At 65.8% G+C, this 14346-nt stretch overlaps 1 protein-coding gene across 1 annotated transcript in view; it reads right to left on the bottom strand.

The window, feature by feature from the left end:
* KCNQ1 (potassium voltage-gated channel subfamily Q member 1) overlaps positions 1–14346 on the bottom strand; it is a 313789-nt gene that overhangs the window by 95830 nt on the left and 203613 nt on the right.

Raw genomic sequence — 14346 nt, 5'->3', positions numbered from 1 at the left:
CTGGACACCTGGGTGGCTCTGCACCCCCTGCCCGCCACGCAGGGGCCAGACCCCACTTCGGCGAGGCCTCTGGTCCCATCCGTAGGGGCTGGCTTCCCTCAGGACCCTCCTCCAAGTCACACCCCCAGAGGGCTCCCGAAAGCATGCCCTCTCCCCACCTCTGCCGGTACGCTGCCACCCAGCCAAGCCAGGGAGGGGATGGGCTGGCAGAGGGCCTGGGGGATGAAGATCCTGCCAGAAAACCCAGCGCTCCTTCCTCTGATCTGAGGCGGCGTCCCAGACACTCCAGGCTCAAACGGTGGCGCTGAGTTACAGCAAAGTCTCTTTTCAAACGCCCTTTCCCACACTCGGCAAGGTGGCCATTTTATGCCACCCCATTTACCTGGGGGGGGGCATGTGGGGTGGATAATGGATTTTGATGCGCCTTGAAATCCACATGGCCAAGGACCACTGATGGAGTGGAATGGCCCCCTTCTGGGAGCCAGAATTCCTGCCTTTAAATCCTTGCGTCATCTTGTAAGCTTGGGTGACCTTGGACCCACCGCCCACCTCCCAGAGCCTCAGCTGGTATGTGTGGGATGGGCTCACAGCGCCTCACACCACGGGCACTGGGTCAGCCTGTCCAGCCTGGGGAGGGGTCGTACAGCCAGGGCCTGTCCCTACACACTGGGCGTGTGTGGGGTGCCAGCCTGTCGTCCTCCACGTGGTCACCCCAGGAGGCTGGGCCCGTGTCAGCCCCGGGAGCCGGGGACGATGGGGAAGTCCTGGCCGCAGGCTCGGACTGTCCTCTGCTGCCCCCCCACCTCTCCCCCCACCGAGGGACCCCACCCTCCCTGGCCGTTGAGTGACAGTCAGCGCTGCACGCCCCCAACCCCGGCCCCGGCTGTGGGCACCCACACTGCACCTGCAACAGCAGGGCAGCCCGGCCTGGCGTCCAGTTACAGCCCCCTCGGCGGCCTGCTCCGAACTCCTGTGGAAGGCAGGCCGTGTGCAGAGGCTGGGGCAGCGGGGGTGGGCAGGGGACCAGTCCCCCCCGCCCAGCGTCAGTGTGGTCTGCCGAGAGGACAGCCTGGCCTGGGCAGGGGCCCTGGGGAAAATCAGACAATCCCCACACCTGGAGGCCACACAAACCCTGTCCAGGCCAAGCCCCATGTCCTCCCAGTGACCCAGGGTCCCCGCTGGGCCGGGGCGGGCATAGGTCAGCCTCCTCTGGCCTCCAAGGTCACGGAGTTTCAAGCCCATCCCACAGCTTCGGCTGGGGGCTCCCCCCGGGGGGAGGGCGGGGAGTAGCGAGCAAAGGCCCGGTGACCACCTGGGCAGACGCCCTGGGTGTTGGTGGTCCTGCCACCTCCGTTTTCTCACACGGCTGCCTGGCCTGGAAGGGGCACTTTCAGCCTCTCTGTCAGGCTCAGTGCAAACATCACCTCCTCAGGGAGCCCGCCGTGATGGCCCTGCCTCATTACAGTGCTGCTGCCCACCCCCCAGGCAGGGAGGCTGCTGGGTGGGCTCCCCAACCCCCGTCCCCAGCCTCTGCTGCCCCCCTCCACCCCCCACTGTTTGAAGCTTTCCTTTTTCACCTTCGTTTCCAAGTACATTCCTCGGACGCTGGGTCAAGGTCAGGCAAGGACACTCCACCCTGGCACCCCTGACCCCCAAGAGGGTGCGGCATCCGTTCTGTGCCCCCAAACCTGCCTCCCCTGGGCTGGGTGGGTGCCAATCTCTTCACCCATCCTCCGCGCAGCCCCCAGACTGGCTCCGGGGCGTTCTGATGGCAACAGCGGGCCCCCCACGTGAACGGCGGCGACAGGCTCAGATGGGCCTCCCCCCTGCCACCGCTGGGCTCCCCGGAGACTAGCCTGCTACCCTTTGGCGGCGAGGTGGACAAGGAGCCCCTGAGCCTGCCCACCCACCTCGAGTCCCGCCCGGACCCACTGCTCTTTGCAGTCCGCCAGGGCCGCGTCAGGACGGGGCTTCAGCCCGGCGCGTTACACGAAGGCTCTTTGCTGCAAACAGAGGCAGGTGGATCCGCGTTGGGGTCATAAATACAATTAGGAGATTATCATTTTCAGCAGCACTTCTGAAATCTATAAAATTAAGCCAATATACTGATTTTTTAAAACACAAGGCTTTCATAGCTCGTGAGTCAGAGTTTGCCAGCCCACCAGGCCGGGGCTTAACTCCTTGCAGGTCTCAGGCAACTGGCAGGATCCCTGGGGCTCCCCGGCTGCCCCACTGAGCGGGGGACACGCCCAGGACAGCAGTGACCTTCTGAGTGGTGGGCGGGCCTGGGACAGAGTGACGCACCGAGTGGGGACAGCGGTGACCCACGGAGCAATGGACACGCCCAGGATAGCGGTGACTCACTGAGCGGTGGATGTGCCCGGGACAGCGGGAACCCTCTGAGCAGTGGACGTGCCCAGGACAGCAGTGACCAGCAGAGGTGACCAACTCCAGCCTTCGCCCTTTACTGCCACTTGCAGCCCTGCGGCCTGCGCCAGGTGCCCTGAGGGGCCAGATCCACCCTTTGCTCCCCTGCTTCGCCTTTAGACGTGCCCTTCCCGGCCCTGGGCCCCCAGGGAGACCCACCCAACCCAAAAGTGAGGCCCAAAGGCCCTCCTGCCTGGATCCTCTGAACCCCGCTGACGGGAGGGGACCTCCAGCTCCTCCTCCTGTGGTCTCGGGGTCCCAGGCAGAAGAGATCTGGCCAGAGAGAGACCCGCAGGACCCCAGGGAAGACAAGCAGCACGGTGCTTCCTGCCCACCCCTTGGCCAGCACCCCAGCGGTGCCCTGAGGCTGACCGGGCTCCAGCCCCGTCCCCGCCTGTGCTGCGGGGCCCCTGAGCCTCGAGCATCAGCACTGGTCAAGTCCTGTCCCACCGCCCCACCCGGCCCGGCGCCTGCACACAGCACCAGGGCGGCCACACGCAGGTGGCAGGTGTGTGAGCCTCAGGAGGCCGCCTTTTGCTCCAGCCTCACCTGGGTCGGCGGCGGCCCCTGCCCCACTGGCTCTGTCTTGGCAGGAGATCACAGGGGACACATGGAAGGGGCTGGGGTGGGGTCTGCAGGCCGTGCACCTGGGGAGGGGCTGAGCTGAGCAAGCCCGCCACGGTGAAGGCTTCACACCAACGCCTTCCTGCCCTGGGTTCCAAGCCAGTGGCTTCCTTTCTGGACAACTGGCACCCAGTGCCCCGACCCTGGAGCCCACCTTGCCCCTGCTCGCTGCCTAGTGCTGGCTGCCCTTTGACTCCCAAGGCTTTCCAGGCTCCTCAAACTCACGGGCCCGGGACCTGGGCTCTCCAGGCCCTAGATGCCCAGGGATGCTGAAACTGAAGGGCCCAGATACTGTCCCAATGTCCAGAGGCCCCGGGACCCCCAGACCCAGTCATCTTAACCTCATGTGGTCCCAAACCCTGGAGTCACATCTGGGCTTATCCCAGCCCTGGCACTCCCCAGGGTGGTGACCAGAGACGGTTCCTGCTGATGCAGGGGCCTGGGGGAGCCCTGAGGGTTGGAGGACCACGGGCCCCCACCAAGCAGCCACTCTTTGGCATTTCAGGCATCCGTGGGATCCCCCTCACCCCCTGCACCTACACCCCAAGAGGCCCTCTTGGCCCCGAGGCTGGGGGGAGGGACAAGGATGCCTCTGTCCCCCTTCCAGACACTGAAAAACAGATAGGCTTCCCGAGTCCTCCGGGCTGGGTGGCGTCGGGGTGGGGGTGGGGTTGATCAGCCTGCCGGGTGGGGAAGGGAGGCCAGGCAAAGAGCCGGAGGGTGCAAGCGGAGACTCCTGTGCTGAGCGGGGCCAACTCCACCTTCCGGGGCTCCCCGGGGAGGGGCCAGGAAGGCCGGTCCCTCCTGATGCGGGGGTGGGCTGTGAGGACAAGCGGTCCTGGAACAGCACAGGGAGCAGGGGCCCCGGAGGGCGGCAGGGGTGCTCCCAGCCCCTGACGGCGGGCAGGGCTGTGCGCGGTGGTTCTGGAGACACTCGAGGCTGGGCGATGCCACCCATCTCCCTGCGGAGGAAGCTGAGGCCTGGCAGCCGAGGGCGGGCTCAGGTGCAGCCCCTCCTCTCACGAGCCTGTGGCACGGGGACTGCCTGTGTGTGGTCACGGGCTCCCAGCGGGGCGCCAGAGGCCACGGGGGCGGGGGACCGGAGCCACCCTGCTTCGGGCACAGGGGGCTGGGGCCTGTGGGGCAGGGGGTCTGGGGGAGACTGTCAGGGCAGGGGTCCCCTCCCTGGGCCCTGGTGGGTGGGACAGAGGCCCCCGGGCTCCGGCTGCGAGGCGAGGCCCTCGGTGGCGGCCGCAATAAATATGTTTGTTCAAGGGAAGCCAGGCTGGGAGCTGAGCGCGCTGGCCTGGTGGGGAAGAAAAGGCGGCTTGTACCTCGCACACTGGGGCCATTGTTCGTGCTCACGCAACTGCTGCCCCGTGGCCGGGAAGGTCAGACGCCCCTCGGGCCCCGTCGGAAGCGAGCGGTGCCTCAGGCCCCCTTGCTCGCTCCCAGCTGCAGGGCCTGTCGCCCGCGGCCCCTCGGGCCTGGCCCGGGCGGGAAGGTACAGGGTCCCCGCACCGGCACGCGGGAGGAGAAGCCAGGAGCCTCCCGGGCGCCCTGGACAGCCAGGCAGACACGGGAGAGCTGACCCTGCAGCTCCAGCGCCCGGGAGGGAGGGAGCCAGGGGCGGGGGTTTGAGGGGTTTCGTGGGGCGCCCTGCTGACCATGGCCTTCGGACATCAGGGATGCCAGGGTGAGAGCTGCGCAGGGTCGGGCAGGAGGCTGAGAGCAGAAAGTGCCAAGGGCCCGGCCTGCTCACCCACGGCCTGATGACGGGATGGATCCCACCTGGTGCCAGCCGCAGGGGTGGTGCCTCGAGTGCCCCCAGCCTGGCCTACTTGGTGGCATGGCCATTGCCCTTTGCTGTTTTCCTGGGGAGAAAGCTCTGGAGACAGGGCTCTGCTGGGGATGGTGCCTCGGGCACTGGCTGGGGGTGGGGGGAGAAAGAGGGAACCTGCTTACCGCCACGCACCCACCCCACCCCGCACAGACACACCCCTGCACACACCCAGGGCAACCGCATGGCCGAGGATGGGGCTGGTGGCTGACCTCCCAGGCCCGGTCCCCCGAGCTCCAGCTGAGCTGCTGTCCTGGGGGAAGCAGTCCCATGATCTGCTTGGGTTGAGTGGGGTCCCCCCACCCCCCCTTTCAACCAGAAGACCCAAGGCTGAGAGGTGGACAGAGATGGCCTCAGCTTCTAGCAGCTTCTGAAGAGAGGGTGCCATCGGTGGCCTCCTGGACAGCAGAGTGTCAGGGTGGCTGGACGGAACCCCCCACCACCACGGCACCCCAACCTGTGCCTCCCTGGGCTGCTTTCTGCCTCTCCTCTGTGCTGCACGGTCCCCGGGGAAGATGGGCCGCATGTGGCAGCAGTGAGGTCCCATCTGAGATCACAAGGTAGAACCTGAGGGGCTTGCCTGGAGCTGAGAGGGGGACATGGGACAAGGAATGAAGTCCACCCGCCCGACGGGGAGAGCCTGGCTGGCATCCTTGTGCTGTGCCCAGAGCGAGGTGGGCGCGGTGGTGGGTGGCTTGTGGCCTTGGCGCCCTTTCCTGGGACTTTCTCGCTGACACACAGCTGGAATGTGCCAGACTCACCAGGGCCTGAATTCCCGAGGGGCCGGCATTCCGACCGTGGGACGAGGCCATCGTGGTACTGGTCTCCCCATGTGACAGCGGGAGCAGGGGCAGTGGTGCGCCCTGCAAACCTGAGTCAGGTCGCCAGGAGCCCAGCAGACCTCAAATCGGGGAGCTAAGAGCTGTCCCTGGAGGGGGCAGCCTGGGTGGTAGTGGGGTGGCTCCCCTGCTGGGAACAGCCGGGGTTGGGGGGGGGACGACACACCTGGCCAGCCCCACCTCCTCCCGCCAGGCCCAGGGCCCCAGAGGCTGCCTTCAGCGTGGCCAGAGGTAGGAGGTGGCTTAGAACAAATGGTGACAAGGCTTCTCTCCTTTTCCTTTAAGCTCAGTGGCTGGAGCAGCGAAGCACCAAGGCCAGGGCTCTGCTCCTTTGGGCAGATCCTGCCAGGGCAACCGGGGCCCACCGGCCGGGCTCCTGTCCGCAGCTCCCTTTCCCTTGAGCTTCCCATTCAAGACACGATGGCTGCCCTCCCCAGCTCCGAGTCTGCCTCTGCAGTGATGCCAGGACGGGAGCAGCTGTGGCCACCCAAGCCCGCTGGGCAGCACCCGCTGCCTGGGGACAGGGTCAACCTCCCAGGCCCCGTGTGGCCAGCCCCGCCACCCTGCGAGCCGTCCTGCTCCCCTTCCAGCTCCTACAAGGCACCCTCTGGGAAGAGAGGCCGAAGCAAAGTCAGGGAGCTGCAAGGAAGGTGGCCCCGAGCCTGGGAGTCTGGGCGCCCCAGGAGCTGGCAAAAGCACAGACAAGACTCTCCCTCAGAGCCTCTGGAAGAAACAGCCCGGCCCGACCGGCACCTTAATTTTCAGCCTCTGAGATCCGTTTTGGACGTCCGACCTCAAGACCTGTGCGATGATACATTTATCTTTGTTTAACTCCACTAAGGTTTGCGGGAATGTGTTACAGCAGCTCGAAGACGCGAAAGCTGCCGCCTCTCTAACCGGCGGGGAACCTGCCACCCTCCCCACTGCCCCGCCTCCGCCCGCCCTCGGGGCCCAGCAGCCTCCGCCCAGCTCTCCCAGCCTCGCCCCTGCCCCTCGGCAGCCCATCCCCCTCTGCAGCTGGCGACCCTGCCACCATCTAGGCTGGGCCGGGGACGACCTCAGAGCCAATAGCAGCACCCTCGGGCGACACCCAGAGTCCCGGCTACGTCGGCCCCCCTCCCTTAGCACGCCCCCGCCTCGATAGGGACAGGCCCCATCCACCGCCCAGCCCTGGCTTTTTCCTTGCTTCTCAATAAAAACTGAAGCGCTAAATACATTTCCCTTTGTATCTGATGACTGTCCATAGCTCCTGGTGGAACATCGGCCCTTCCAGGATGTGTCAGGTTCTCAGTTTTGTATCCATTCTTGCTGATTTGTGTCAATTTCGTGTCAAAGTCCTATCAATCTGTATAGACTCTGCAGCGCCAGCCCTGCACCTGGAGCAGGTGTCCCCGTTTGTCAAACAAAGCACGCGTGTCCCTCCGTGAGGACCGGGGTATTTGATCTAATTTAATTGCCAGCAGCCCTGCAGCTCGGGGCGGGGACGTTATGGCCCCATTTCACAGGTATAGCTACCGAGGCCCAAGAATGTTGTCCCCAGCCCTGTGGCTCCACCCTGTTGGGACACTCCTGGGAGGAGTGCGAGGGGCAGATTCCGGCGGGACAGGGCTGGCCCCGGGGTCTGCCCTCGAGGGAGGCCCGGCTTAGGGGTCCCTGGCCCCAGCGCCCTTTGTGCCTGTGTCCAGAGCGAGCGGGCGGCGGGCGCGGCGGTGGATAAACGGGCCATTGTTCTGGCCGGCACAGTTGCCAGCGTCGTGCACAACAGCCGCTGTGTCTGCAGCAGCTCCCAGAACCAATCAACACCTTATCACCAGCATTAATCACCCGCTATCGGCCCCAAATCAGGCAAACACTTCTGGGGAGTTCAAACCCCTGACTTCACAGAAGTTTCTGTGTAATAATAGATTAAGTTTCTGGTGGCTCAACAGCATCCACCGAGGCTGGTCCTCTGGGCTGTCGAGGGCGTGGGGAGCCATGGAGGGGCTGGGGGCTGCCGAGGCCCTGAGGCCAGAGCCGGTCTGCCACTGGCCCTGGTGGGGCCTCCTGGGACACCCCTCCCCCAGCCCAAGCCCCCAGGGACCATAGGGGCCATCCCTGTCTCCCTGGGCCAGCCTCTGCGAGGACCAGGCCCCCGGCCCCTGCCCTTGTCCTCCCCAAGGCCCCGCTGTGTGGACAGGCTTCCTCGGATGGTTTTGGAAGCTCCAGGAGGAAGTGGCCTGGACCCTGATGGGCAGAAACGACAGCTCCCCTCCCCCCACCCGACCCCAGCCTGCTGCTGTCTGAGCTGAGCTGGTAATGGACCTGGGGCCACAGGAAGGGCTGGGAGGAGCCACAGGCAGAGCCAGAGTGGGGGTGGGGGGCCGAGGAGGCAAGAGAGGAGAGGCCTGCCTGGGGAGGGGCGGGCAGGCCACCGTGAGACCTGCGGAGGCCCTGGGCTGGACAGGACGGAGGGACAAGGAGGGGGCCAGGCGTAGGGAGGGCGCCCAATGAGGGCAGGGGTCCCCCACCGCCGCCCCCCCCGGCTCCCCAGAGGAAGGATCGCCCGCCTATGTCTCCACCTCATCACAGAGTGAGCAAAGCAGGGGCCCGGGTCAGCCACGTGCGTTTCCCATGGACGTGTCCTTGAATCCTGGATGCTGCCCGCTCACCCTTCCAGTCCCCACAGCCCCGTCCACGGGCCCGCTCTGCCCTGGAGCCTGGTCTCTGCGGGTTACATTCCAGGCTCCTTTCTGGAGCCTTCCGGTTCGGGTCTGGGCCTCCCTGCTGCCCGTGACCACCCCCCACCCCATCTTGGGTCCCCGCTCCTCCCCTCAAGGTAAACTGTTCACTTGGCCTTTGCTCCCCAGGGCTCCAGGACCCTCCCCCTCCCTCCATCCTCTGAGTCAGGGTAGGCTCTGCGCAGGCGAGGACATTAGCCCCGGATTCCTGCCGGAGGCCCCAGGGTTCCCAGCACCCCGCCCTCATGGATAATCCCGCAGTGTGTCTGCTTTCTGTGGAGTCCTGCCCCCACACAGGGCTCCATCTCCGGTCCGCAGATAAGGAAACGGAACCTCGGACAGGTTTTGGCTGAGATTCGGATCTGGGGTGCCTGCCCCGGAGGCCCTCGCGCCCCCCAAGCGGCCCCCTGACTTCTCAGACACGGAGATTTGGAGGCCTCCGCTGCTCCGGAACCCCACTGTCCCTGGGCTGGCGCCCCGGAGCCCAGAGTGGACCCTGCCTCGGCCGCCTCGGGCGGAAGTGGTCACCACGGAACCTCAGAATCGGGCGTAAACTAGACGGGGCAGCAGAAGGCAGGCTCGGGCCTTCCTGCAGGGAGGTTTAAAGACAACTCAGGTTTTTAGACCCTTGGGGATGGGGCGCCAGGCACGGACGGCCTGAGCCCAGTGTCCGCAGCCATCCCTCCACCCGTGGGACAGACCCAGGGGAGCCCAAGGCCCTGGGCGAAGGCATCCTGCCCGCCTTTAAGGGGTACGACATCTGCTGGAAGCTGACGAGAGGGCACCCAGGTGCTCTTCCTGAGCCTCTGGGGGGGCAAATCTGGCCCTGGTTCTGGCGCTGTGGGGCGGTGTCCCTCTGCCCGGCCCAGCGCTGCTACCTGCTGAGCGGAGGGGGGGCACGGCCTGGGGCCCAGAGGACAGGCCGGCTCTCGCGGCGCCACTTCTCCCTGTTGGGGTCAGCTCCAATTCAGGCCGGCGCAGAAACAACGTGATTTGGGGACGAAATCTCAAATAATGTTCCTTCCTGCCGGGAGTGGGCCTTCCCCATCTCCCGGGCCTCAGGCCACCGGCGCGTCATCGGGGTCCCACCCAGAGCCCCTCTGGGCTCCTGGCCACCACCCTGCCATGTGGGCCACGGTGGGGTGGGGTCCCCTCTCCGCCTGGGCCTCGGTCTCCCCAGCTCTAAGGGAGACGTGACGGCCCCTGTGGGGCATCTGGGCCGCTTGAGAGCCTCGTCCCCAGGACACCCCGGTCCCTCGCGCAGATGGGTGGCTGCCCCCCATCCTCAGGGCACCGGCCCTCCCCCAAATCTATCTGGGGACCCCGGGGTCCTCAGGCCAGGAGCCGGGCTGGACAAGCCTCCTTGCACACCCCTGCCCGAGCTGGCCATGTCCACACACACACACGCCACGTGAGCAGTCGCAGCCCGGTCCCAGCCACCGCGCCGCCACCCTCGGCTTCCTGCCCCCGCCAGCTGGAAGCCATCTCCTGGGAGCGGGCAGGTGGTCCTCCCGAGCCACTCCCGAGAGGCCAGCCCAGCCCTGCACCCACAGGGGGGTGGCTCTGCACGCTCGGCCGCCCCGGGGCCCCTTCCCTGCTGAAATGAACCAAGCACTCTGGAATTCGTGGAGAAATCAGGGGTCTTTTGCCTGCTGTTTTTCTTGGCGAGGCCTTATCACAAATTAGTGGGGAAGCCCGAAGGTTAGGGTTTCAGTTAGTTCAGCAGAATCTGAGAAGCGAGGAGTTGGCCTCCCGCCTCTCCTTGACCCGCAGGCCCCAGGATGATTAGCCGGGCAGGTGACCGGCCCTTGGGGCAAGGGGACAGCGCTTGCGCAAGCTGACTGGCTTCAGAGGGCCCAGCTCCCCCCGCCTCCCCCACACCTCCCGCAGCTGGACGTGGGAATCCAGCCGCGGAGGCCAGAGCCCAGGCCAGGGCGGGCGGGGGGCGATGCTGCAGCCAGCCTTCCCGGGGTGGGGGGGCGTCTGGGAAGGCGCAAAGGCAAATTGGCCTGGGGCCTTCGGGGCAAGCCCTTTGAACCTAGGGACCCTCTCATTAAAGTGCTTGCTCAAGCTCGGCTAAACTTGGGGCCCCTACTTCAGAGGCTCACAGGGAAACTCAGGGCCCCAGACGGACAACGCCATGGAAGGCAGTGGAACGGCCGCGGCCGGTCCTGTGTGCTGGAAGTCAGGTCACCAAAAAGCCAGAGCTACTGGCAGACACCAGGAGTGCTTTCAGAGCTGGCCCTGCAGCCACGCCCCAGCTCTGATGTTCCCGAGGTGGCCGTGGCCGGGGGCCTGGGAGGGGCGGTGGACGCGGAGCTTCCGCGCGGCTGGCCCCCTTCCCCGCCATGGATGCCGCTGCCCTGCTGCACCGCGCTTTCCCCATTTCCCAGCTTCGTGCCCGTGGGGCCGAAGCTCCCAGGCCTGAAACGGGGCAGGATCGGGCCAGGCCTTGGTTCAAGACCTGCGTTTAGCAGGCACGTCCGTGATTTTCAGCACGTCACACGCTTAACTGTTGGGCCAGCTGGTGCCCTGGGGACACGACAGACCCCAGCGTGATGCTTCTGACAGACTGTCCATCTCGGAGCCCCAGCTATGCCAGGAGCTGCCCTTGGAGCCTGGGTCAGTGGCCGACTCCCTGTGACAGAGGCCACCGTGTCCCCGCTTTACAGCTGAGCACACTGAGCCTCGGGCCTCTAAGGATCTTGCTCGAGATCTCAAAGCTGGCAAGCGGCACAGCAGGATGAAGCCACCAGCTCTGTGCCAAGGCCCAAAACTGGACCCTAGAGGCCCTGCTCCCTGTGGGGCTGGTGACCCTGGCTCTGTCACAGCCCCACTCTCTCTCCTTGGGTAAGTCCCCGGGTCCTCATTTGTGAGCCCAGGGTAATCACAGCATTGCCTCCTGGCGGGGGCAGAGGGGGGAGCATGACGAGAGGGGTCCCCCACGCTTCTCCTGAGGTGGGGACAGCCACTGCTGGGGGCCTGCCTGGTGACAAAGCTCCAGCTTCCCCACTCTGACAGCAGCATCAGCTTCCCTGGGAGAGGTTCAGCTCCAGTCCCCAACCCTCAACACAAACTCGGCGGCTCACAGACAGCCCCAGGGCGGGCGCGGTGGGGACCCCGGCTGCCAGCCCCGGTTGCTTCACAGAAACCCAAGCCAGGCAGGAGGATGGCTGTCGCTCCCAAGGATGTAGCACGGTCACCTGGCGGAGCGGGAGGGCCCTCGGCCCTGACAGAACGAGTGGCCACGTGCTGAAGGCGACACCGAACGGTGATCCTCCGTCCCCGCGGGAGGACCGTCTACCCCCCGAGCCTGCGGGCGTGCGTGTGTTTGTCGCTGTCTTTCCTTCCTGGACTCCTGGTCTGTGGCCCCCCAGTGACTGGACCGGGGTGCCCAGGTCCAGAGGAGGTTTTCTATCGGCAGGATGGGGCCCCTGGGCAGGACCGGGGCTGTGTGTGGAGGTGGTGACGGCTGGTGTGGACGGAGGATGGGCTCCAGGTGCGGCGGCGAACGCAGGGTTGAGCTCTCTGCTCCACGCAGTGGCAAGGGCATATTCCTCCAGACCTGGGGCCGATCGTGAAGGCTGGCACACCCGCCCGTGCCTGTCGATGCCCCCTGCCACGTGCCTTCACCCTTCTCATCCAGGGAGGAAGCGTCTCTTCCTTGCCTGGAACTGGGCGGGGCCGTATGACTTGGGGACAGTTTGTTTTGCAGCAAAGCTAACCGATACATGGCCCCCCTGAGCCTTGGCCTTGTCTTTGAACTACACGTCGGCAGCCCGGGGGGCACCAGAGACAGAACCATGAACTGGACCAGGCCTGGGCTATCTTCACGCGGCTTCCAGATGGGGCAGGCACAGAAGAAGGCCACCTGGTCTCACCTATGGCACACCACCCCTGCCACCCACCTAGTGCAGCAAGGAGGGTGTCACTTTATTGCACAGGACGAATGTGGACCCCAAGGCTCAGAGAGGGAGGGACTTGCTGGGAGCTCTCAAGGGCCAGGGCTGGGGTCAAGCCTGGCCTGAGTAGGGTCACACCCCTCTAGGGGCCCCCAAGGCGGCTCACGTGCCCAGATCCCTCGAGACCCTCCTAAGACTTGTGACCCCTCGCTCATCCAAACGGAAACGGGGACAGTGCTGTTGGCACCATCGCTCTGGGGCAGTGGGGACGCCAGGCAGGTGGAGCTCCACAGATGGACGCAGGCTTGGTCAGGGCCACGCCTGCCCCGGCAGGACAGGAGGAGGGGGTCCCCAGAGCCACACTGCCTGTGGTCACCCCTCGCTCACAGTCTGGGGCCCCCATCACACAACAAGACCCAGACTCAGCTGCTCCGCCTGTTCCAGGCGTCTCTCAGGACCCCTACGGCCCCTGCTTAGATCCCCCGCATGAACGCATGGCACACCCTCATGCCAGAGCCGCCCATTGCACCGGGAGGCTGTCACTATGGGCTGGGGAGTCAGGCCCGGCCCTTCCTACCCACTGCCTGCTATCCTCTGCCGCCCCCGCCCCCCTGCTTGTCTTCACCATCAGCCTCACGTGGTGTCAGGTCGGCTCCGAGGTATAGGCGGGTTGGCTTTGTGCTCCCCCCATCCCCACCCTGTGCCCAGACTCGCCAGACCAGGACCTCAGGTTCCAGCCCCGCTCTCAGGGGGCTTGTGGCTCCCCACGCCCTGTGCCAGCAGGCGCTCAGGAGGCTGTCTGTGTGCCCCCTGCATGCAGGGGCCACTCACGCAAGAGGCTGGGCCACATGACTTCCTGGGGATTGAGGCGGTGGAGGACAGTGGGCAGGGAAGCCCCCGGAAGACGTGGGCAGAGCCAGGCTGACAGTGAGGTTGTCCCCAGAGGGCGGGGCCCGTGAAGGGCAGTGGGGCCTTGGGAGGGGCTGGGGACATAGGGAAAGACAGACAGATGGCTCGGGTGACCTTGCTGCCTCCTCAAAGGCTCAGCCAGCACCTGGCCGGGCTGCGGTGGCTGGAGAACCACTGCCCGGCGCTGCTTGCCCCGCAGCAGCGTGTGTGTGTGGGGGGGTCCTCATAAAGACCCCACGGGGATGGGGACTGTGACCCCGAGGCCTGCGCCACCCGCCCGTCCCACGCCGCAGGGCGGTTCCCACCGCAACTCGCAGGAGAAAAGCCCCAGAAGCCTCTTGGCCACCGGAATGTCCATCCTAGAAATATTTCGTGATACAATCTGCTCGTGCCACTCGTACCATGGACGGACAGGAGGCACGGGCACCCCCTCGGCCGCGGGACTGGAGAGAGGTCGCCTGTGGCTCCGAGGCGGAGCCGGCTGGAGCCTCGGGCCCTCAAAGTGCCCAGTGGGAGGCGGCTTATTAGCGGCCTTGAACAAAGGCGGCGAAGGCTCGGGGTCCCCTTGTGCACGGACCCCGCGGGCAGCCTTTCAACCCCCAAGGCGCTGCCTTTTAACGCGGCCTCCTCGGCCGGACAAGCCGGGGAAGGAATTAGTCGTGGATGCTGCTGGGTGTTTTGTCCCTTGTCCTGTCGTCTCTCTGGAGCTGGTCTGGCCCTGGCAGCTCGTCCCCTTGACATTCAGAGCGGATCACCTGAAGCAGGCCTCCGCCGGGTCCCTCCCTGCCTTTTTAACTCTTTACAAACTGCCGAAGGCAAAACCCCGTTCTTGCCTCTGAGCCCGGCCTCCGCAGGTGCCGGGACCTGGACTGGCGGTGGCTCTGGGAGGGAAGCTGTGCCTGTCTTCTGCTCTCGGCCCTGGAAGGCGGTGGAGGGCAGGGCTGGTGGGGGCTGGCTTGGCCTCTGGGATGGGGAGACCCCACCTCCAATTCCTCCATGCCAAGCACCCATGGTCTTGGGGTCAGGGCCAGTCCCTAACCCCCAGCAAAGCCTGCTCTCCAAATGAACTCAATGTAGTGAGAAAAGCT

Source organism: Sus scrofa, chromosome 2 (assembly GCF_054392235.1).
Source record: "Sus scrofa isolate SSC_HxYL_T2T_F1_AM1 chromosome 2, Sscrofa_HxYL_maternal_Yorkshire_Landrace_v2.0, whole genome shotgun sequence".
Taxonomy (NCBI): Eukaryota; Metazoa; Chordata; class Mammalia; order Artiodactyla; family Suidae; genus Sus; species Sus scrofa.
Note: the sequence above shows the minus strand (reverse complement) of the source record. Positions and strands in the feature narration are given on the sequence as shown.